General features: G+C 34.3%; 1 protein-coding gene across 8 annotated transcripts in view; it reads left to right on the top strand.

Annotated features, from left to right (window-relative positions):
* The window catches only part of PCLO (piccolo presynaptic cytomatrix protein), a 398,862-nt gene that overhangs the window by 278,787 nt on the left and 95,716 nt on the right, over window positions 1-24,359 (top strand). The gene's annotated exons all lie outside the window — the stretch shown is intronic.

Genomic DNA, 24,359 nt, shown 5'->3' on the forward strand with positions numbered 1-24,359 from the left:
GATTTTTTTACTGACTGGGACAATATACATTTAAAAAGTACTTTGATTAAAGGGACTAGTGATTCATAAACACCAAGAAAAATCATATTGAAATCAGTGCCATAAAAACATCAGATGATTTGATACCTGCTAAAGTCAGGTCAACAAACTGTGGATGACCCACAGGCCAAATCCATCTGCTGTTTGTTTCTGTAAGCATCGTTTTATTGAAATATGGCAAGAATTGTTAATTTACATGTTGAACATGAGTATTTCCCACTGCACATACAGTACTGCATTCACAACAAACTATATGATTTGCAAAGCCTAAATATATTTTATCTCTGACCCTTTAGAGAAAAAAAAAATTGTCAAATCCTATGTTAGGTACAATTCTATTCAACTTATTACATCATAAGTATTAAAATAATGAACTTTACAAGTGTATATAATGGGCCATAAAATGATCTTACTTTTAATTTCAGTAAAATGTTACCTTGAGTCTCAAGATGATGTGGTCATTTACATTTTCAAAATTCCAACATAGAGATAGCTTACAAGATTTCAGTGATACTATTTGTCATGAATATTTTTATCATAAAGCAATAGTTTTATCGTAAATCATTTTTTTTGTTTTTATCCTAAATTAGATGCTTATTTAGAAAGTGTTTTGCTGTCACTTCATAATTTAATATTGCCTGTTATTGTTTAAAACTTAATCATGTTAAAATTATTCACTGCCATATTCTTAAATATATTGGAACCTACCAAAAAGTCCCTGGATATTCTGACAGACTATTAGAATAAACACAGACTTGAGGCAGTATTTATTTATCACAGTGCTCTGCTGAAACCAGCTTGACCAACTCACTGCGAGAAGCTTTGCACATCTCTTCCCAGCTTCACTTTGAGTGCCATCATGTTGATAGCTTGAATTGGCCATGGTGAGAGTACTTAAACATGAAAATAGACAAATGCTATAAATCAAACCTTTTTGTTCATTTAGTTGCTTATTGACTTTCAGAAATCTAGTTTACCAGGATATTGCCAAATATATAACTGAAAGTATATTATTTAAAATATTCTAATTATATTTATACAACAGCAAAAATTGGGAGGGCTAGCTAAATGAAAAAGAAGACTATATGAATCAAAACATAACCATTAGGAACAAACACTGGATCTGTATGAATTTTAAATGACTGTAATCCTATCATGCCTAATACTATTCTCTTGGTATTACAGTCTAGGTAAGATACAAAGATTGAGGCCCCATTTGTAAGTATGGGCATGATATGTTTACTTTCAGATAGCATACTTCAGAAAGAAATGAATATGCTGTTTTTCTTTTAGAATAAAATTTGCAACTTAGTAACTGTGCCTCATATAGTTTGACAAAGATACTTGGATAATTTAAAGATAAAATTTCATAACCTTCTTTGTCTTAACAACATGAAAATCACCAAATGCTACAAATCAGGATGATTTTAAGTACAGTTTCAATGAAGTACTCTGTGATGAAGTGACTCTGTCTGTATTTGGTAGCTTATGTGGCTATTTTTAAATTCATGCACCTAAATTAAAAATAGATGTAATGCAAACTCATTCAAGAAAGAAAACTGAAATGAACCTAAAATTACATTTGTGATTTTATAAACTCAGACACTGCCATTTAAGTCCTCATCTTTTTTTGGAACTGAGAATTTTGCAGGTTGTTTCATTTGTTTAAGTGGGAACTCATTAAAAGCTATGTGCATATGACTTGGGATTCCGTAGTGGCTCAGAAAAGAATCTGCCTGCAAGGCAAGAGACCCAGGTTTGAGCCCTAGGTCAGGAAGATTCCCTGTGACTTAAGATTTTACTTTTATTAATTGTATTATTTATTAATTCTCCCAAAGTTTTGCCAAGGTGCCAAGCCAGGCCTTTCTGAGTATAAATCCTCTGATTAGAGTTCAGTTTTTGCATAACTCATAGCCATAATTTGCTACTTATGATTTCCAGATTTACTTTATTTTCTCATAAAACATAAATCTTTAATACAGTTCTTGGTAGTATGTCTATTAAATTCATGATGATATTGGATTGGCCAAAAAGTTTGTGTTTTTCCATTAGATGATATGGGAAACCAATGAACTTTCTGGCCAACCTAATATCTTAACTGTCAAAATAGATACTCTATTTGAAACATTAAATATTTTGAGGAGTGATTTTGACATATGAAGGTCTTCCCTGGTGGCTCAGATGGTAAAGAATCTGCCTGAAATGCAGGAGAGCTGGCTTCAGTCAGGGTTGGGAAGATCCCCTGGAGAAGGGAATGGCTACCCACTCCAGTATTCTTATCTGGAGAATTCCATAGAAATAGGAGCCCTAGCAGGCTACAGTCCCTGGGGTCGCAAAGAGTCTGACATGACTGAGTGACTACACTTTCACTTCTGACATAGGATAAGTCATTTACTTTCTCCTATCCAAAGCTATACCTGTGTTCTATGCCACCAGGCTAAAATGATAGATTCATTGTTTTGTTTTGTTTTTTTTCAGTCTACAAATGAACTGACTAGAAGGCTATCAGTCCAAGTTAATATCTACAGACTTACTTTGTTGAGACCAGTATATTTCTGACTTTAGTATGTGTTCAGATGCTCAGTGCCATCTGATTCTTTATGACCCCATGGACTACAGCCCACCAGCCTCCTCTGTTCATGAGACTTTCCAAGCAAGAATACTAGAGTGGGTTGGCATTTCCCTCTCCAGGGAATCTTTCCAATCCAGGGATTGAACCTGCATCTCTTGCCTCTTCTGCATTGGCAGGCAAATTCTTTACTACCAGCACCACCTGGGATGGCCCTATAATTTGTTTTGTCTACAATTATGTGTTTCATTCATATGTGATATCCTTAGGGAACTGAGCCTCAAGCTGGAATAGATGATCAAAAAATTTCAGAGCAGTAGATTCATTGAAACAGTACTCTGATTTTTATGCCTGATGTGAAATAAAATAATGCCAATTCTCTATCACTGGAGTTTTGGGGTTTTTTTAATTTTTAAAATTGTGTTCATGAATGTTAATTTTCAAAAATTTATTTATTGAAGAGATTGAATTTGATTAATTTACCACAGTTTGAAGTTAATTCTTTCCTAAGGAATATTATATGTGTATATGTATGTGTGAGTGTGTGTGCATAAATAGATGGATGAAATGTTTTTTGTGTTTGTGTAATTTAGTTTCTCCATTTTTATGATGAATTCCAGGTGGACATAGGAATTGATTTGATCTCTTCCTGATATGTCTTTCTTTCACATTCTGTATACAGAAGTATATAGACAGTCTTTATGACTCAAAATTGTCTTCCAGTTGATTTAAAATGTGAATGACAATTGATTGACTGTAGAATTTTTAGACTGTACTTTTTACCACTCCAAAATACAAAGCTACTGTTCGCAATTTAACTGTCTACTGTTTTCTCTAAATTTGGTCATTTTTCCTATCATAAGTTTTTCAGACTTTTCATGGTTTGACATGTTAATGACACTCAGTGGCATGGACTCTGTGTTGATTTTTCAAATCTCCTCTACTTTATTCTCTGAACTTATGCATTTAAAATATACTGATCGATGATGTAGATTTCTTAATGTTCAAATTCTGAAAGTACCCACTTATGTAACTAAATTATTAAATGGAAGAGAAAAAAATAACCCTAGTATATTTTCTGAATCACTACTCTGTTCATTTCTTTGAAAAAAGATTTTGATTCAACCTTTTAAAAAAAATCTTTCTGAACAAGGTTGTCTATCATGTTAAATAATGTAAAAGAATTTTATGGTTCAGAATCCTGAGAATTAGCAATAATTTTATTGCTAATACTTTATTGCAAAATACTTAGGCTATATTCAAGAAATTAGTTTTAAAACACTCCTAATATTACCTCATGTGCCTTAAAATTAAAAAAAAAAATGCAATAGAAAATATTCTTTTAATTTAAATTTCCTGAACCAATATTTTAGTCTACGGTAGTTTTCTGAAAGAACTCAGGCAGTCAGGTACTTGAAGGATCCTAATCATTCAAAATCTTAAAATTTATCTCCCAGAAACATTTAGTAAACATTCTTAAACAACTACTAGACAAAGAATGGTCTTTTTCTGCCTATTATCCTGTTTTTTCGCACATAAATTCAGTCTTCGTTCTGTTGAGAAAATGAAGACAAAAGATCTAGCAGATTAAGTTACAAATCTAATTAAGTTTCTAGAGTGCCAGATTTGCTATTTGCTTTAAGATTAAAATGTTAACAGTTTTAGATCAACAATGTTGGAGCCGTGAAATGCTTACCAGTATTGGGGTTTTAGATAGTGCGTAGTTTTCTAATTTTGGTCTTTTTTTTTTTTTTTAATTGGAGGATAAATGCTTTACAATATGCTGGTTTCTGCAGTAAAACAATGAGAATGAGTCATAATGCAGGCACACACAGGCACACACACACACACACACACACATTTATCCCCTCCCTATTGAGCTGCCCTCCCTGGTCCTTCCTACCCCTCTCCCCCTCCTTTCCCACCCCTCCAGGCTATCACAAGACACTGGGGTGGGCTCCACATGTTATATAGCAGCTTCCCACTAGTTATCTGTTTTACGTACAATAGAGTATATATGTCAATGCCACTTTCTCTGTTTCTCTACCCTCTCCTTTCCCTGGGCTTCCCTTGTGGCTCAGCTGGTAAAGAATCCACCTGCAATTCTGGAGACCTGGGTTCAATCCCTGGGTTGGGAAGATCCCCTGGAGAAGGGAATGGCTACCTGCTGTGTCCACAAGTTCATTCTCTTCATCTGCATCTCCATTCCTTCCCTGCATATAGGTTCATGATATTGTTTCTTTTTAAATTAATTTGAGCACTTAAAAGTATACTAAATATATGGACTTTGAAAGTATATTTATAACTTGCCACTTTATATCTCTATCCTTAGGCAAGTGATTATAAACCTTATGTATATTAAATAACAATACAAAGTTCCATATAATCAACACTATGATTAACAGCCTCAAAGAATTAGAGGCTTCTTCAGTAATAAACTTACTTTTCTGTAGGCTATTTTACCTATTGAAACCTACATATCATTGAAGTTTTAGGAAGTTTTGAACTCATGGCATGATTTAAAAATAACATTTTCTTTAAAAATAAATCTTAGAGAATAGCAAGGAAAAATAAGAAAGCCATCTTAAGTGAACAATGCAAAAAGTAGAGGGAAACGATAGAATGGGAAAGACTAGAGATCTCTTCAAGAAAATTGGAGACACCAAGAGAACATTTCATGCAAAGATGAGCACAATAAAGGACAGACATGGCAAGGACCTAACAGAAACAGAAGAGATTAAGAGAGGTAGCAATAATACACAGAACTATACCAAAAAGTTCTTAATGACCCAGATAACTGTGATGGTGTGGTCACTCACCTAGAGCCAGACATCTGCAGTGTGAAGTCAAGTGGGCCTTAGGAAGCATCACTGTGAATAAAGCTAGCAGAGGTGATGAAATTCCAGTTGAGCTACTTCATATCCTAAAAGATGACGCTGTTAATGTGCTACACTCAATATGCCAGTAAATTTGGAAAACTCAGCAATAGCCACAGGACTTTAAAAGTTCAGTTTTCATTCCAATCCCAAGGAAAGGCAATGCCAAAGAATGTTCAAACTACCATGCAATTGGACTTATTCCATATGCTAGCAAAGTAATGCTCTAACTCTTTAAGGTAGGCTTTGCTTTGATAGTACATGAACTAAGAACTTCCAGATGTACAAGCTGGATTTAAAAAAGGCAGAGGAACCAGAGATCAACTTGCATTATCTGCTGGATCATAAAAAAGGCAAGAAAATTCCAAAAAATGTCTACTTCTGCTATATTAACTATGCTAAAGCCTTTGACTGTGTAGATAATGACAAACTGTGGAAAATTCTAAAAGAGATGGGAATACCAGACCACCTTACCTGCCTCTTAAGAAACCTGTATGCAGGTCAAGCAACAGTTAGAACCAGCCATGGAACAATGGACTGGTTCCAGATTGGGAAAGGAGTACATCAAGGCTGTATATTGTCACACTGCTTGTTTGACTTCTGTGCAGAATGCAAGACTCACAAGCTGGAATCAAGCTTGGGAGAAATACCATCAACCTCAGATAATCAGATGATACTACTCTAATGACAGAAAGCAAAGAGGAACTAAAGAGCCTCTTGATGAGGGTGAAAGAGGAGACTGAAAAAGCTGCCGTAAAACTCAGTGTTCAAAAAACTAAGATCATGGCAAATAGATGGGAAAACAGTGGAAACAGTGACAGATTGAATTTTCTTGGGCTCCAGAATCACTACAGATTGTGACTACAGCCACTAAATTAAAAGACGCTTGCTCCTTGTACAAAAAAGCTATGACAAACATAGTGTATTAAAAAAGCAGAGACATCACTTTGCTGACAAAGGTCCATATAGTCAAAGCTATGGTTTTTCCAGTAGTCGTATATGGATGTGAGAGTTGGACGTAAAGAAGGTGGAGCACCCAGGAATTAATGCTTTCTAATTGCGGTGCTGGAAAACACTGCTGATGGTCCCTTGGACAGCAAGGAAATCAAACCAGTCAATCGTAAAGGAAATCAACCGTGAATATTCATTGGGTGGAATGATACTGAAGCTGAAGCCCTAATATTTTGGCCTTCTGATGCGAAATGTCAACTGATTGGAAAAGAACCTGATGTTGGGAAAGATTGAGGGCAAGAGGAGAAGGGGCAACAGAGGATGAGATGGTTGGATGGCATCACCAACTCAATGGACGTGAGTTGGAGCAAATTCCAGGAGATGGTGAAAGACAGGGAAACCTGATGTGCTGCTGGTTATAGGGTCACAAAGAGTCAGACATAAATTAGCAACTGAACAATAAAAACAACTTTATGTATTCTTCACAGATCAAAGTTCCAACCATCTCCAAATTTGAGGAGTCTATAACACAATTGTCAGTATTTTATGAACAGGCACAGACTTTGTTCATTTTTTATCTGATAAAGACCAAGTTCAGTTCTTTGTGTTCAATACCATTTGTGCCTCTTATCTCTTTTGTCCTTTGACATGGAGTTCTTTTTTCTCCATACCCAGTGCTCAACACAGGTGCCTCATAAAATATTTCAAGCAATATATGTAGAAATGAGTAATGAAGAATTCCTTTTTAATTACAAAATTTGGTACTCACTAATATATCACTCCATACAAGGTTATGTGAAGCAGAAAAAAAAAAAAAATGATACTGAGTTGGCCAAAATGTTCATCCAGGTTTTTCCATAAGATGTTACAGAAAATGAACATTTTGACCAACCCAGTACGTGTACTTACACTCTTACTACTGGTAAAGAATCATATGCATTTAGAACAGCATCTATATTTGTTAGCACAACTTTTGATTATCTTTTAAGAGAGGAAGATCAAAATAGATAGTTTCCTCTGGGCACATGTTCTTATAACCGTGGATTTAGGTGCTCATAAATTTATATATGTTTGCTCTCTTTTTTTGTTTTTCTCTTAGTTTTTCTTTGCCCTGAATTTAAATTCAGGTCTCTGGAGTGGGAGTGGGTAATGGGATGGTTCCTGATAGAGAAAAACCTCTCCCAATCTGGAAAATGCAGCACCCTTTCCCTCTGGTGGGTTCTTCTCCAGTCCAGAATCTCCCAATTATCACGTTGGCCCTCTGATGGAGAGAGGGTGAAGGGCACAAAACAGATGGGTTTTAAATTCGAAGTTAAAATCTTAACTCAAAATAACAAGTCCTACGTGGAAGTGTTTGCTGCCTGACACATCTCTTTCTGATTTATTTGCACTTAAATGGTGAGCTTTCAATCCTGGAAAATTTTACTGAAGCAACTCAGTGGCTGCATTTCTCTGTTACATGGTGAAAACAGAAAGTCAGAGTTTGATGTTTACTAATTCATTGAAAATGGATGTGATTTTCCTTAGTCTGAGCTTCCTCCACAATCAGGAAAATTGCTTTAATAGATTTGCTTTTTAAGATTCCTCATGTAGTGGGGTACACAGCTCAACATCCGTATCTTCTGTTCTGCCTTCCCTCATGGGAGTGGGGTAGGGGAGCTTCTTCACATTCTGGTTTGACGTATGCAATATAACACTTAATTAGGTACCAGCCTGCAATTTTTGTTGCAAATGTTTGAGCATACAAAAAAAGCTATAGAGAGTAGTATGATAAACACCCATGTATTCATCAGACTGTTTTAAGTCTCAATGTTTTGCCTTTTTGCTTCATATTTTTAGGAGAAATAAGTATCTATAAATCAATGAAAGCCTCCTGTAGTCACCTCTCCTCTTCCAAACCTCTTACTAACCCAAAATATATCACCAGACAGTATGAGAATACCCTTCACTTGCTTTAATTTATTTTTATGTATGCATTCATAAAGTTTATAAGGATTCATTTTGCTTATTTATGAAATTTTTATAGAAATGATAGCTTACTGTACATGAATTTTTGCCATGTTTTTTTAGTCCCAACATTTATGAGATTTATATAATGTGGTATGTGTAGCTGTAGTTGTTTATTTTAACTGCAGGGCAGAAGTTTTTTAAGGAAAGAAAAATTCATTTTTATTATTTTTTAAAAAATTTTATTGGGTGTAGTGAATTTACAGTGTTGTATTCATTTCAGGTGTACAACAAAGTGAATCGCTTATACATTATCTACTCTTTTTTAGATTCTTTTCATATAAAGGCCATTACAGAGTACTGAGTAGAGTTCCCTGTGCTACACAATAGGTCCTTATTAGTTACATATTTTATATATATAGTAGTATGTATGTGTCAGTCCCAATCTTCCAGTTTATTCACCCCCCACCCTCTGATAGCCATAAGTTTATTATCTACATCAGTAACTCTATTTCTGTTTTGTAGATAAGTTAATTTGTAGTACAGGGCAGAATTCTATTACTATTTGGCTCAACAATGTTTAAATATTCTCTGGTTATTTATATTACATATGAGGTTTTTTGTATATATTTCAAACAATGCTGTAATTGATTTTCTGAAATGCTTTCCTTTTCCTTTTGCACATATGCAGAAGTTTCTTCTACAGGTTCATTTTCTGGGTGATAATAACTCATATTGATAAATAATGTAAGAGAATATTACGTGGTTTCTTCAACTGTAGTTGATTTTTCCAAATTGTTCTCCAAAGTGTTATACTATTTTTACATTCATCTTTAGTAAATTAGGGTTCTTATTCCTTTATATTCTTGTTCCTCTTACTTTGAATTTTCCTTTTCAAATATAATATAAAATGATAGCCCATTGTGTTCATTTGCATGCCTTCAGTAATATTGAATGTGATAGTATTTTATTAATCTTATTAGCTTTGGGGTTTTCCTCATCTGTGATTTGCTTGTTTCTTTGGCTTATTCTTTATTGAATTGTTTGTGTATTTTTAAATGAATTTCAGAGAATCTTTATATATTCTGGTTATAAGCATTTGTCAAGTAGGTAGCTGAGTATGTGGCTTGTTTCTTTTGTTTCTTTAGTGTCTGTCTTTTTTTTAAGTTGAAATTGAAACGTAGTCAGCTTATCATTTTGTTTCTCTTTAGCAGTATAAACATTCTATATTATTTGGGAAATTATTCTTGCTCCGAAGTCCTCAAATATTAGCCTATATTTTTTTCTAAAACTTTTAAAATCTCAGTTTTTATAGAATGCCCTTATAGATGTAGAATTCAGGTGTTTTTAATCTATCTGTGGTCTCTGAAATTTTAGTTTTCTCCCCCATCAGTATGGATAATCAGCTGCCTGTGCACAATTTATTAAACAGTGTAGCATTGATGCACTGATCTACAATACCCCATCTGTCATATGTTGATTTTTTTATACATGTGTGGGTCTTTTATAATATCTTTGTTCTATGAGATATTGGTCTCTTTGTCTGTCCCTACATCAGTGTCACGCTGTTTTAATTATGATGCCTTTATTTTAAGTCCTGACATATGGTAGGTAATCTACCATATTGCTATTCAAAATCGACTTGGGACAGTTCTTGAACTTTGATCTTGCATATACATTCTAGAACTGGCTTGTTAGTTTCCAGGAAGATCTCTGTTGAAATTTGATAGTAATTATATTGAAGGTATAAATTAATGTAGAAAAAAATTTTATATTGAGTCTTATGTATTTGAGTTTTCCATGGGTTCTCCATGCAGGACCTTTGCTCTTCTTAGAGATTTAATCATTGTGTTTAGAATCAATATAACAAATTAAGTTAGGACATTTAAATAAATTAATATATAGCAATTGTTAAACTTATTGAAAAGTTGTATCATTTTATATTAACCTATTACAATATTGTGTCTCCAGAAAAAGAGTCAAAAATACAAATAAAAATTTGTTTAGGAAGTATAATGGAACAGACCTAATCCTTTATATGCATGTTGTTGGTTCTGAGTTTTATTTAATCACTGGACTTCTGATCTTATTCTCCAAATGATTTTTCCCATAGTATTGTGTATCATAACATCATAATTGTGAAATACATTACCTGTGTAATATTTTTCATATGTCAACAGTTTTCATAAGAGAACAGTAAATCTATAAGAACTAAACATCTTTTAGCCATTGAACCAAAAGCAGTTATTTGTTTATATTGATAGGTTGTCCAACTAAAAATTAATTGAAGTATTTTGAAGATAAATTGTATCTTGATTTTTGATAATAAAATCATATTTGTTTGGAGAATGCTGTTTGAAGCTAAGATAGGAATATATGTTAAGTAGGAAGATAGTGTTAACTTCCAAATGTAGCTTCAAGAAACTTCTTAATAATCAATAGAGGTATAGACTAGGAGAGCAAAAGTTTAAAACCAATAATATTCAATGTTTGCTTATGGATTTAGCCAGAGATATATGGAAAATTAGCTTCTGCAGGCTGCTAGGCCTGTAAAAAAATGAGTTTATCTCAGTTTGTTCATATCCTATTCTGTGAGGAAATGTACCTGTGGTATAAATTCTAATTCATGGATATTTCCAAATTCTCTGTTTCTAGTTGTCTCAGTGAAAAGGATTTGATTCATCTAGCTAGCTCCTTTTAAAGGTAAATCGGTGTGGTTTCTGGCAAAAAAAAAAAAAATGTTGTTGGGTGTATGTTTGAGAATTAGAAATTGGAGTGGAGATGATGTTAGCTGTTTTTGGCATGTGGTTTTGATTTTAGAAGTTGGCCTCTGGAATTTCCTGTACTGAAGAAGTCTATGGTAGGAGAACTAATTTCAGTAGAGGACACACTCCTGTGTGACTTAAAGGAGAATGTTCCGAGGCAAGAAAGTCTCTATTTCTGCTTATGCTTTTTTGGCATATGTTACAGATGGCATGGCAGTGATCAAGGTTGGAGAACAAGAAACACACCACACAGATGAGTGAGCTTCCTTGTACTTGTTCCAGGGGGATTACCAGGTACGAATTGGTCGTTAGCATGAGACTTCTCAGAATTCCTACAAGATAGTATGTCAGGTACACACGGCACAAGATCACATTTCTTGTTGATTCAAAGGTTTTTCTAAAAAAAAATTTAAAATTAGGAAACTATCTTCTGGGAAGAAAAAACATAAATTGTGGGTACCTGGATGGGTAGGTTATAATACACTATTTTGAAGATGCAGTGATATCATACTTACATAATAATGGTTAGCTGTATTGACTAGATAAAGCAAGGCATTTCTCTTCTGTATCCATTTATTTGGAAATTAATCAGAAGGAATTGTGTAATGGAATAATTGCCCCTTTTCACATTTTTTGGTATGTACAATACTCCATATCCTAATTTGATTGGTTCATCAATAAGAGTGGTATGCCTTGAAATACACATGTATGTTCAAGTGACACTGTTTAACCATGAACAATTGTCTCTGTTCTTAAATTTCTGGATTTGTCTAATCAGTATATCATAATTGGTTACATTTTCTCTGTGTTTGAACTTGGAGTGGTTATTTTGGAAGTAAGGGTGCTGAACTCTGCTTAACACCTATACCGTACCTTCAGACAGCCAATGCTTTAGCATCTTCATTACATAAAGAGAATGTTTTTAGAGTCAGAGACATCAGGATTTAGATTGAGCTCTGGCACTTACTGCCTGGAAAATTCGTTTAACTATTAGTCCCTTGGTATTCTCAGTTGGGAAATTGGCATAATAATAGTGTCTGCCATATTGTTATCAGCAAAAATAATATATCAGAAACATTTAATATAGTGTTTGTCACAGTGTTTCGCAGAAGTAGTGGTACTTATTTTGAAAACCTTTGATGGTAAGAGGAGCCTGTGCTATTAAACTTGAATTAGATCCCCTCTATCTGTATTTATGTGCATAGATAATTGACCATATTCAGGTCTGAGCTCTGAACTGCAAGGATTTAGAACACTCCTAATAGACAAAGCACAGACTTGAAGTCAGAAGACTGAATTAACACCATACTCATGTTGCTAGGCAAGTTGCTTATGTTCTTTGAATCTCCTTTTATCTCATCTGTATGGGTTGATATTTCAACTAGGAGGCTTCACGACCTATCTCACCAGGTTAACTGAAAGTATAAAAGGAGCTGCTACATTTTTTGTGCTTAAGCGAGTGCTTTGTTAACTATAAATAACTAGACTAGCTGAATAAGCTATTTTGTTGAAGGTAGACAAAAATCTTTTCATAGATGACAGTTAATCATACAAAGTTCAGGCTTCCTGTAAGAGGGAGCATTGATCTGTTAGAGGTATCTGCTATAATGGAAAATCATTTTAGGTATCCAGTCTGAATAATTTTTTTAAAATTTAATGCCTGAAGTGATTAAGTCATGTCTCATGTAAATATCGGAGAAGGCAATGGCAACCCACTCCAGTACTCTTGCCTGGAAAATCCCATGGACGAAGGAGCCTGGTAGGCTGGTCGCAAAGAGTCGGACAACTGAGCGACTTCACTTTCACTTTTCACTTTCATGCATTGGAGAAGGAAATGGCAACCCACTCCAGTGTTCTTGTCTGGAGAATTCCAGGGACGGGGGAGCCTGGTGGGCTTCCATCTATGGGGTCGCACAGAGTCAGACACGACTGAGGTGACTTAGCAGCAGTAGCAGCATACTGAGTTATACTGAGAGTGGTGGAAGAAAATTGAATTGCTTTTATTTTCTCTTAGACTACTTTTGTTTGCTTTTACTCCCTAGTTTTTACTAGATCCCATTACTGTCGGATATGGTGCTTGAGTTTTCTAAGTTCTAGCATGTATGTATATGTGTGTATAAATTTAATATATAATTATGTGTGTGTGTTTAAATATATGCTCTGTAGAGCAACCTCTCTTGGTCCTATGAGATGTAAATGAAGAAAATATAGACCATACATTTTAGTAGGTGAGACTGAAAGTAACAAACCTATTCATAAGTATCACATAATAAGTGGTAATCAGTGCTGAGGAGAAAAAGATAACCAGGAGGGTGCATACACTATAGGGTGGGGTTGCAATTTCAGATGGAATGGTCAGGGAAAGGTTCACCAAGAAGGCAAAAACTGAGGAAAGCCCCCAAGGAGAGGAAGGAGTCAGCTTACAGTTATTGGTCTTACAGGCAGAGGAAAGAAAAGGGCAAAGGCTCAGAGCAAGAGCTTACCTGGTATGTGCCAGGAACAGTAAGACCACATTGAGGTCAGCATGGCTGGCACTGGGTGAGGATGTGAGAGAAGAGAGCAGGAGTTGTGGGCAGGAAAGTAATGGTGGTAACAGAGCAACAGAAGTAGCAGAGCTAGAATCTTGTAGGTCAGTGTAAGGACTTCAGCCTCTATTAATGTCAAATGAGAAGGCACTGGGCCAACACAAGCTGAATGACGTTTAAATAAAATCATTCTGACTGCTATAAGGATAATAGTTTGAAGGAGTAAAGACTAGGAAAGAGAGCAGTTAGGAAGCTACAGAAATAATCCAGGCATGAAATGTGGCTATTCAGACCAAAGATGGGAACAGAGGACTTGGGGATAAATGATGCTATATCATGTATCTATAAATACTAATACAACGTATATTAAATTTCAGCTCAGTGAAAATGACCTCAATATGTTTATTCATTTGTTCCCATACAGAGTATTCAAATTTCACAAGCCAAAAGGTACTATAAGCCAAAGTTTTTTTAAAAGTTAAGTTTTTAAAAAACTTAAATCGCTACATAATGTAAGAAACCTACAGAGCATTTAACATTCAAGTCTTAATCTTATTTTAATTAATACAATAAGTATACATTCTTTAATAGACATCATACAACTTAAAATGTGTAATTGTGTAGTTCTACAGGTGGCACTTCAAATGTTTTTTATTCCTATCACTTTCGAATTGTATCTCACTAAGAGCCACAGTTTTTAATGTTTATGATGAAAACTCATTCTGTAATGCATTTTTATATATGAAAACTATGTGTCTATCAATATCTACTTAGGTGTTGGAGAGGAACAAAAATGAATAAAATCTCTCAGTTTTATTGAACTTAAATAGTTTATATTAATGAATTGTGAAAAATGGATTTAAATACTATACTTGAATAACTGATTCTCAGCAATTCCATGTTTTCCTCATGAAAGTATTTTCTGATGATTATGTTAGATGTAAAAATGTATAATCCTATCTTCTGCTGCAATTTTGAATTCTTATCTTCTTCAGCAGTCTCCCCATTTCCAGTCTGTATCTGCCTTCGTTCATTCATTCAGTAAACATATGTACAGATGTAGAAATTCACAGGACAGCAGCGGAGAGAGTTACACAAATGCATAATGTAAAATAAAGTGTTTTGAGTGTAACAATAGAAATATGTACAAGAGAAAACATGAAAGAGACTGACATTAACATACAAACTGCAGACAGTTATTGAAATGAGAATTTTATTAAGGCAAATTTTTCTTATTTCTTCTATTAGCCTGAGTTTAATGTAATTTACCAGGCCTTTCATAACTTACGCCAATCCATTATAATTTATTTTTATCCATCACCTATCTCATTTCTCAGCTTAAGCCTGGAGCTGTAATCTTGTTTACTTTTATGAGCATGTGTTCATGATGCCCCTACTTCTAAGTAGGAGAAATCATGATAGAAATCATGATTAATGATATGACCCAGCATCTCTCCAGTCCTGTCTTTGACACATACAGTACTTTTATCATAAATAAGTGCATTTATTCATATTGATTATGCACATAAATCTATGGTTATTAGCTATAAAAATAGCCAAAATGTTATAAGTAGATATTCTGTATGTTTTAAACAAAAATGCTACTAATATTCTTGGGCTTAGATGAAGAGTCAGGAGTCTTGCCTTTTGAACTACCACTCAATGTAATTTCTAAAGATCTGTAAAAACAAGGATAGTTACATTTATCCTACATACTTTACTGAATAGCTATAAAGTTTAAATGAGGATAAGTGGTCAAAATAACTTAAAAAAAAAAAAATCCCATATTGGTGTGATTAACTTAAGTGAAATGGGTCTAATTTTATTCCTTTTGATCAAAAAAGACGTCTTTATTCCTTTTAAACAAAAAAGTTTTGTTTACTTTATCTAAAATACATTGCCATTATATTTATCTAAAATATATTACCATTATCATGTTTGCTTCTGACTTAGGGGAGATGATTTCTCTATGTAAATTTTAAAGAGCTGGAGGGAAATAATTGAGTTTTGTTCTCTATCATTTGGCAGATATTGCTGTTAAAGTGTTGTCTTCTTAGACAACTTTGGTTCATTAGTGGAAAATTCAATTATTGTAATATGTTTTATATACTAATAATATATATTAAAATTACATTCTGTTTACTAAAAGTGATTGAGAACTTTTTAAATAGAATTCTACCATTGAATGTTATGTATTTAACATTCATCAAGCCAAAGTGAATTATTTGCTAATTCTTCTTCATGATATAAATAATAAAATATTGGCATTTCTTATGAAGTAACAAATAATTCATTTTCTTTTTTTAAAGTTTCTCTCATGGTGATAAAATGGTTATTATTGTTTGAAATGACTCCTCTGTTTTATTTCTATCCTAAGTCTTTAAATGATAAAAGAACTATGTAATTTAAAGTTCACTTTTTAGGTTTTGATTATCCCATTCATAATAATTCTGTAGTATCTTTGGCTCAAAATAAGAAAAATATGAAATCAACATTTGTATGCACAAAAATTTATCATGTGATATTTCTAGTGATGAGTACTTAGGTTATGATTTTTTTTAATTCCTTCTGTGAAAAAAAAGTATTTTTTATACTCTATAATAAGTATATTGGAATCTCTTTTGCTCTTAAATTTTGATTAGGGGATTTCATTTTCAAACTTTAATTTTCAAAATATAAATTTCTTTCTGTCTGATTTTGCACATGATTTAAAGTTACAACTTAGAAATCAAAGTTCTGCATATTTTATCTGTTTCTATAACATTCATAGTGTTATAAAACATTCATAATGTTATGAAATAGAATTTGTATCTAATATATATATATATGTATTCTTGGTGGAGATGATTTTTTTGCAACTGGTTTAAATATTTCTTGTGTTTATTAGGAAACACTTTACCAAATATAAATTGATGATATTTTGTGTTAAACTCCATTCTCTGAGTAGTGGGATATATTTAAATAACTTTATAAATGGAATAATGCAGAATACATGAATACCAAAAAAAGATTAAGAACATAAAGTTAAAATCCTTGATGTTTCACTAGGGATACTTAAAGCAGAGGAGGCACCAGTTAAGACAAGCATCTCTCATGCACAATTGTGTGACTTAACCTAGCTTCCTATAACCATTTAACCCAACTCTGTGTCTCTATATAATCATGCTTGCATTTTGGATTAATTTGTTACTGTTAGCTGGTCATGGTATTTGATAATATTAATCTGTTCATGCCATTTAATTAGCAAATAAATAGAAAACATCTACTCTGAGTATTTTGACAAAATAAATTGGGAAATTAAATGGAGAAAAGTTTTTAATTTATGAACTGCAACCTGATTTAAATGAGATGTTAGCATCATGTAGCTATCATTGGATATCTCTATGCTGCTGCTGCTGCTGCTAAGTCACTTCAGTCATGTCCGACCCTGTGCGACCACAGAGACGGCAGCCCACCAGGCTCCCCCATCCCTGGGATTCTCCAGGCAAGAACACTGGAGTGGGTTGCCATTTCCTTCTCCAATGCATGAAAGTGAAAAGTGAAAGTGAAGTCGCTCAGTTGTCATGTGTTATATTATTTTGGAGAGGATATATCAAATTTCAGTACCTATAAACTGTTTCCTGCCTTATTCCGCCACATTCTATTTAAGTCTATATGAAGTAACATATCTAATTCTAAACACCTTAAACTGTAGCCACAGAGTAACTTTGGCATCAATACCAAACCTTCCAGGAAATACTGAGCTGGAATAATAGATTATGTTAATAATCATAGTGATTAGAAAAAGAATTCTATAACGATAACCTTCTTCAAGTTGAACCCACAAATCATGGCTAAATACATTTCCCTTTTTACCTTAATTCTGTCTAAAAAGCATGAGTTTGCAACACCACCCTGGTGTATAATAAGCACATTACATTTTCTGTAAATCAAATGTGATCAATTCCACTCTTTCTTTCATCTACTTTTGAAAAATTGAATCACATTTATTATTTGATGCTTCTCTCCCCATGAGCGCTGGAGAAATTCCCAGTGAGGGTCTTACACATTCTAGAACAGTGAAGGTTGGATCCCTGTACATTGACCTGCCCCACAGAGAGAGTGGTGATCTAGCCAGCCCACTTCCTTGAGTGTGTGGTGCCCTTATACTATGACCAGATTTTCATGAGAGTAATTCTGTCTAATCTGAGCCACCAAATCTAAGGTCAGCTTTTCTAAAGGCACCACATAGAAATTTCTCTTTGAAGTAATGCCATCTTCCCTGGATAATATAAGCAAATAGAACATTGCTCCCTACTGCCTTTGCAATCTCCAACCACCATTGTTAGGGGAGATCTTCTCCCTACAACTCTTTACCTCCCATTCTTTTTATTCATCCTACATTCTTTTTTTCCCCTTTTTAAAATTGCACTTACTACTTTTAACATGAGGCCTAATCTCTTCATGGTTTTTAACAAAACATTTAGATAACAATACAGTATTGATATCTAAAGGCACAATGTTATTTCTCAGATATCTAAAGCTTATTTGTCTTGCAAAGCTGAGCTTTCATACAAGTTAATTAGAAATTCCCCATTTCCATTCTATTCTTTGCTCCTATGAGCTTGACTGTTTTAGATACATCATCCAGATGGAATCATGCAGTATTTGTCCTCCTGTGACTGGGTTTAATTCATTTAGCATGATATTGTCAAGATTTATCCATGCCTCATATTGCAAATTTCCTGAATTCAGGAGCAATAAAGACCGAATAATATTCTTTAGTATTTCTAAACCGTGTTTTTCTTTATTGATTTATCTGTTAATGGATATTTAGGTTATTTCCACATTTGAGCTATTGTGTATAGCGCTGCAGAGAATGTGGGAATGCTGATATCTCTTTAAGATCATCATTTCCATTCTTTTGAATAAATCTCCAGCAGTAGGATTGCTAAATCATGTGGTAATGCTATTTTCAACTTTTAGGAAACTTCATAATGTTTTCCATAGTGGTTATACTACACTACACAGCTCAGTCGTGTCCGACTCTTTGCAACCCTCTGGACTGTAGCCGGCCAGGCTCCTCTGTCCATGGGATTCTCCAGGCAAGAATACTGGAGTGGGTTGCCATTTCCTTCTCCAGGGGATCTTCCCAACCCAGGGATCGAACCCTGGTCTCCCGCATGGCAGGCAGATGCTTTATCCTCTGAGCCACCAGCGAATTCTTTTGCAGTGTAACCACCAGAATATACTAGTTCCAGTTCCTTCACTTCCTTACCAACACTTAGCATCTTTTGTGGGGTTTTTTGTTTTGTTTTGTTTTATAATAGCCATCCTAGCAATGTATGATATCTCATTGTGGTTTTGATTTGCATTTCCCTGATAATTAGTGATATTGACCAAACCATCCTACATTATTTTCCCTTTCAGCAGGACTTAGCATAGTTTCCTATGATTATGCCTGTAGAAATGTAATATTGGTTCCTCTTCTCAGAGTGGAGTGGAGAAAAAGGATGATAAAGCCAGTCAGCTTTTTTTCCCCTCCTAATGGTCATCGTTTATCCACCATAAAATGATGTATCCCACAATTTGTTTGTTCAATAAGATCTTCAATTTTTGCATGTCCATACTTTCAAATAATACTGTCATATAGATAAACAATTTCTGTCGATACATTATCTGTCTGTATTGTAATTAAAAATAACATTATATAATATATGTGTTCTTTGTGCCCAGTTTTACATATTTGAACATTGTTTATATTCAGGTGGGCTATGACATAGTTTTAGTTAGCATAATTTGAATGAGTTTTCTTATTTACTGATGCTAGCATTGACCTGAGAGACAGTTAAACAGAGTTCCTATTTGCATTGCTGCTGCTGCTGCTGCTAAGTCGCTTTAGTCATGTCCGACTCTGTGCGACCCCATAGATGGCAGCCCACAAGGCTCCCCCTGTCCCTGGGATTTTCCAGGCAAGAACATTGGAGTGGGTTGCCATTGCCTTCTCCAATGCATGAAAGTGAAAAGTGAAAGTGAAGTCACTCAGCCGTCTCCAACTCCTAGCAGCCCACCAGGCTCCTCCGTCCATGAGGTTTTCCAGGCAAGAGTACTGGAGTGGGGTGCCATTGCCTCTCCATTACCATTAAGTAAATATGTGGTATTAGAAAAGTCATGTCACTTCATGTTTTACTTCTCAATTGTAAAAAAAAACTAAAACTACTATATCTAACAGGATCTTGCTTACTTTATAATGAGTCTATGAAATAGTTGTGGCATGTTTTTACAAGACATTTTATTCATGCAATCCTCTTTCAGTGACCCTGGTCAATAATAAATTGACCAGTAATACTGCAAAGGAGGTGATAATCTGTTTTCTTTAAAAATTTTGTATGACTGGAGCTAAATGTGTTTTACACCTATAAGTGTAGAAGTCATTAATTCACAATACTTTCAGTAGACACAGAAATAGGAAAAAAAAAAATGTGAGTAAACTCAGTTTAACAGTTCAGCTCAGTTGCTCAGTCATGTCCGACTCTTTGCGACCCCATGAACCACAGCACACCAGGCCTCCCTGTCCATCACCAACTCCTGGAGTCCACCCAAACCCATGTCCATCGAGTCGGTGATGCCATCCAGCCATCTCATCCTCTGTCATCCCCTTCTCCTCCTGTTCTCAATCTTTCCCAGCATCAGGGTCTTTTCCAATGGTAGTCTTTGATATTTCTTAGATAACTTTTCACATTCAAAATGTGACAATTTTGTAATGTAGAAGTTAATTTCATTTGAGAACTTTTGTATGAAAGCCATACTTTGCTGATTTTTTAAGTGTTCAGGTGTACAGTATTAAACATCTTGTTATAGATTAGGGCATCTCCTTTGACCTGTATATTCAGGAAACTATATTCAATTTTTTTTACCTTTACCTCCTTTCATTCTTTCTTCCCTTTCCTCTTTTCTCTTTGTCCATCCTTTATTCATTCTTTATGTTAACATATGTTTTGTCGTGAGTCGTGTCCAACTCATTTGCAGCCCAATAGACTTTACCCAATGTTAATATATAAATAGGCTAAAAACATTAAATGTAGTTTTGAAAGTAATAAAATATATCTATCTATGCATTTCACTTATATTAACATGGCCTAACTTGAAAATGCATAAGTAACTAGTGTATTGATGGGATAACTTACTGGACTCCTGAAACTCACTTGCGTGGTTTCTTTGCTTATTTAGAAAGCCAAGACAAATAAGCAGTTCAGCTGAGTTTTTCCTGCTGCTGCTAGTTTATCGAGAATTCATGAGCACAGATGTCCAAATTTAGGAAACTAATCTAGAGTCATAGTTAATATCAGTGGAAAAGTGGAATAATATATACAAATTTTGAATTAATTAAGTTTGGGGTTTTTTTTCTATTTTTTTTTTGTTTGTTTTACTCAGCTATATCATATTCTTATCTCATAGCACATCAACCCCAACCCCACTGGTTCTCATTAGGTTCCCACCTACCTTGTGTGTGTGTAGGGGGGTGTTTGTTTGTTTATTCATTTATTAATTCATTTGTTTAATATCATTTTCTTTACCTATCTGTTCTTACCTCCATGAGCAACCATTATAATTTATGTAATGTCTGTTTGTTATTTGTATAATGTATAATGTTAATTTGTGTGGGATATCATCTTAATGAATGTAAATGTCATTGCCCTTAGATCAGATCCTGTTTCTCACATGTTTTGTAAGTCAGATGCTTTTAAGATGGATCCATCTTTTCGTATTAACAACCGGTATGATTTCTTTCTTAAGACTGCTAAGTGTTTCCATCATAAATATTTAGTGTCCATTTTTCTCATTGTCCATTTTTCCTGATACTACCACCTCCCCATAAATAGAAACTCAAGAAGTTTTTTGGGTCCTAGGGTGTACATGTGCTTTAGTTAACAACATTCTGCCACATTGTACTCTAGAGTGGTTGCATTTATCTGCATTCCCAATAAAATAATTATGTGCTAGTAAATTGTAAACAAGCAGTTGTATTTTTCATCCAGGAATGGTCATAGTATTCTCAGATCATACAGTGGTGATAAAGCTAAACAACCACGTAATATTTCATAATCCCCTAATCCCATATTCTGGTCAGCACACTGTATTCTCTGGCTTTCAAACATTTTTCAGTATAGTGAGACTTAAGTAATACATCACTATTGCTTTCATTTATACTTTCTAATCTTTCATTAGTCTAGGTTTTTCTTTATATACTTAAAATACTTTTGAATTTCCTTCTCTGTGATTCATCTTCATCTTGCTAATTGCCAAGATATTTCTGGTTTTTTTCTACTAGATTATCATTTTTATTAATTTTTATAACAGCATAAAACAATAGATACAAAGGTGATAAATTGTGTAGTACCTGCCACTTAAATATTTGTGGAATAGATAAATAAAAATCATGAACTTTTGTGTGATATATATTTTGATATACCTTAATCTATAAAATTTTAATAGATAATGTAATCATTTTAATCCAGAATACATTTTTGAAGTAGTGATAAACATTGATATAAATAGTGATAAATATCACTAAAACTAGTGATAATGTAGAATGTTTTATGGTGACTGATTTTTTTAATTCAAAAATTTCTTATTAAATTTTTGGGATTTTAATTACCAAAGTGTAAGATTTTAAGAAGTTAATTTTCTCATTACTCATACAAATCAAAAATCAGATTATCCTAGCATTCCTAGTAAAAGTTATTAGAATAGGTGCTTTCCATGGATATAATTCGGAGAAGGCAATGGCAACCCACTCCAGTACTCTTGCCTGGAAAATCCCATGGGCGGAGGAGCCTGGTGGGCTGCAGTCCATGGGGTCACTAGGAGTCAGACACGACTGAGTGACCTCACTTTCACTTTTCACTTTCATGCATTGGAGAAGGAAATGGCAACCCACTCCAGTGTTCTTGCCTGGAGAATCCCAGGGACAGGGGAGCCTGGTGGGCTGCCATCTATAGGGTCACACAGAGTCGGAGATGACTGAAGCGCCTTAACAGCAGCAGCAGCAGCATGGATATAATTGAAGTACCATCTGTACAATCTCAAACTTGAATAACTGGTTTGCATATACGTTGATATAATTTAAAGGAAATGTGTTTGCTCACAATGCTAAACAGTAGATAAAACCATTCATGTGTTCACTATCTTCTAGGAATTATTTCTAAACCAAAGTCAGAGTAAAAAGTTTCCTTAACATTGAATATGCCTACATTCAAATCAATTAAGTGATAAAATACTATTTTAGTGAACTTCTGTGTAGTATGATCAAATAATGTTTGCATGCATTTTAAAATAGTTTCTAGGACCTTACAATTAAAGTATTTTCAAGAGAATTTGCATGTGTCCAGTGGTTAAGACTTCACACTTCCATTCTAGGGGATGCAGGTTCGATCCGTGGTCAGAGAGCTAGGATCCCACATGCCAGGTTGCACATCCAAAGAAAATAATTTTCAAAACTATTATATATTTGAAGATACATACTTAATTATTTTAATTCTTACAAGTGCTAAAATCATTTTATGAATTTAAAGGAGTGACTTGTATACTCATTGATTTTCCTGTGATTCTTGTAAAATTTGTAGGAAGTTGGAGAGACAGAGGAAAGCGAAGTTGTTATTAAGTAACTGTGTTCAAGTAGTCACATTCCCTATAGATTTCATACTCACCATGAAACCAAAACTAGAAGAATTGGCAAAATCTTCTGAACTGCAGTACTGCACCAGTGCTAGTGGGAAACTACTGGGGCAAAGAAGGTTCAACGGGCATATCTTGAGACTGAGAAGATCATGTAGTTCATGATCTTCCGTATGTATCTAGGTAACATGCTAGTTTGGAGAAGGAAATGGCAACCCACTCCAGTGTTCTTGCCTGGAGAATCCCAGGGACTGGGGAGCCTGGTGGGCTGCCATCTATGGGGTCACACAGAGTCAGACACGACTGAAGTGACTTAGCAGCAAATGCTAGTTATCTCTGTATTTTTTCATTAGTTTTATTAATGAGTCTGAACAGATTTTCTTTTTTACAACTAGAAGCATTTTTCATTTCACTGTATAACTACATTGTATGAATTTGCCCCTTTAAAATGTGAAAAACTAACAGGTAAATTCAAAACAGGAAGCAAGAAGGTTATGCAGCTATTTCCTTTAATAGAATTTGTTCCTGCAGAAAAGTGGCAATGCAATTTCTGGATTATGACACCATTAATTTGTTTCAATTCAGAATCATCTGGTTATAAATGTACTCTTTCTTGTGACTAAAAGAAGTGTTTTTCAGTGTGCTTTACCACTTTCAGTGCTAAATTTTTCTTTGGAGGTATTATCGCATTCTTTTATGTAATTTTTCTCATTTTATGTGTACAACAGCCTGGGATTGTTGAACTAAACCTAAGGCCCATCTGAAGATAAAGTTTCATTGGAGTAAGTTATAGAAAAGTCATCATTCTTGATTGTGTTATTGTAGGCATTTTTATGGACTTCTTTTGCCATTTCTCAATGGTAAAAGAACTTCCCTTACTTGTTACCAATGTATATCAAAATCATTAAAACTTTTAAGACTCAATCATGCCATGTTTAGAATTTCCCATGGAAGCCGATAGTGAACAATAGGGAATTTCACACTGGCATCTATGAAGCTCATTGAAAACCTAATTGTTCAACAAGTATTT

Source organism: Bos indicus, chromosome 4, assembly GCF_029378745.1.
Source record: "Bos indicus isolate NIAB-ARS_2022 breed Sahiwal x Tharparkar chromosome 4, NIAB-ARS_B.indTharparkar_mat_pri_1.0, whole genome shotgun sequence".
In the NCBI taxonomy this organism is placed as follows: Eukaryota; Metazoa; Chordata; class Mammalia; order Artiodactyla; family Bovidae; genus Bos; species Bos indicus.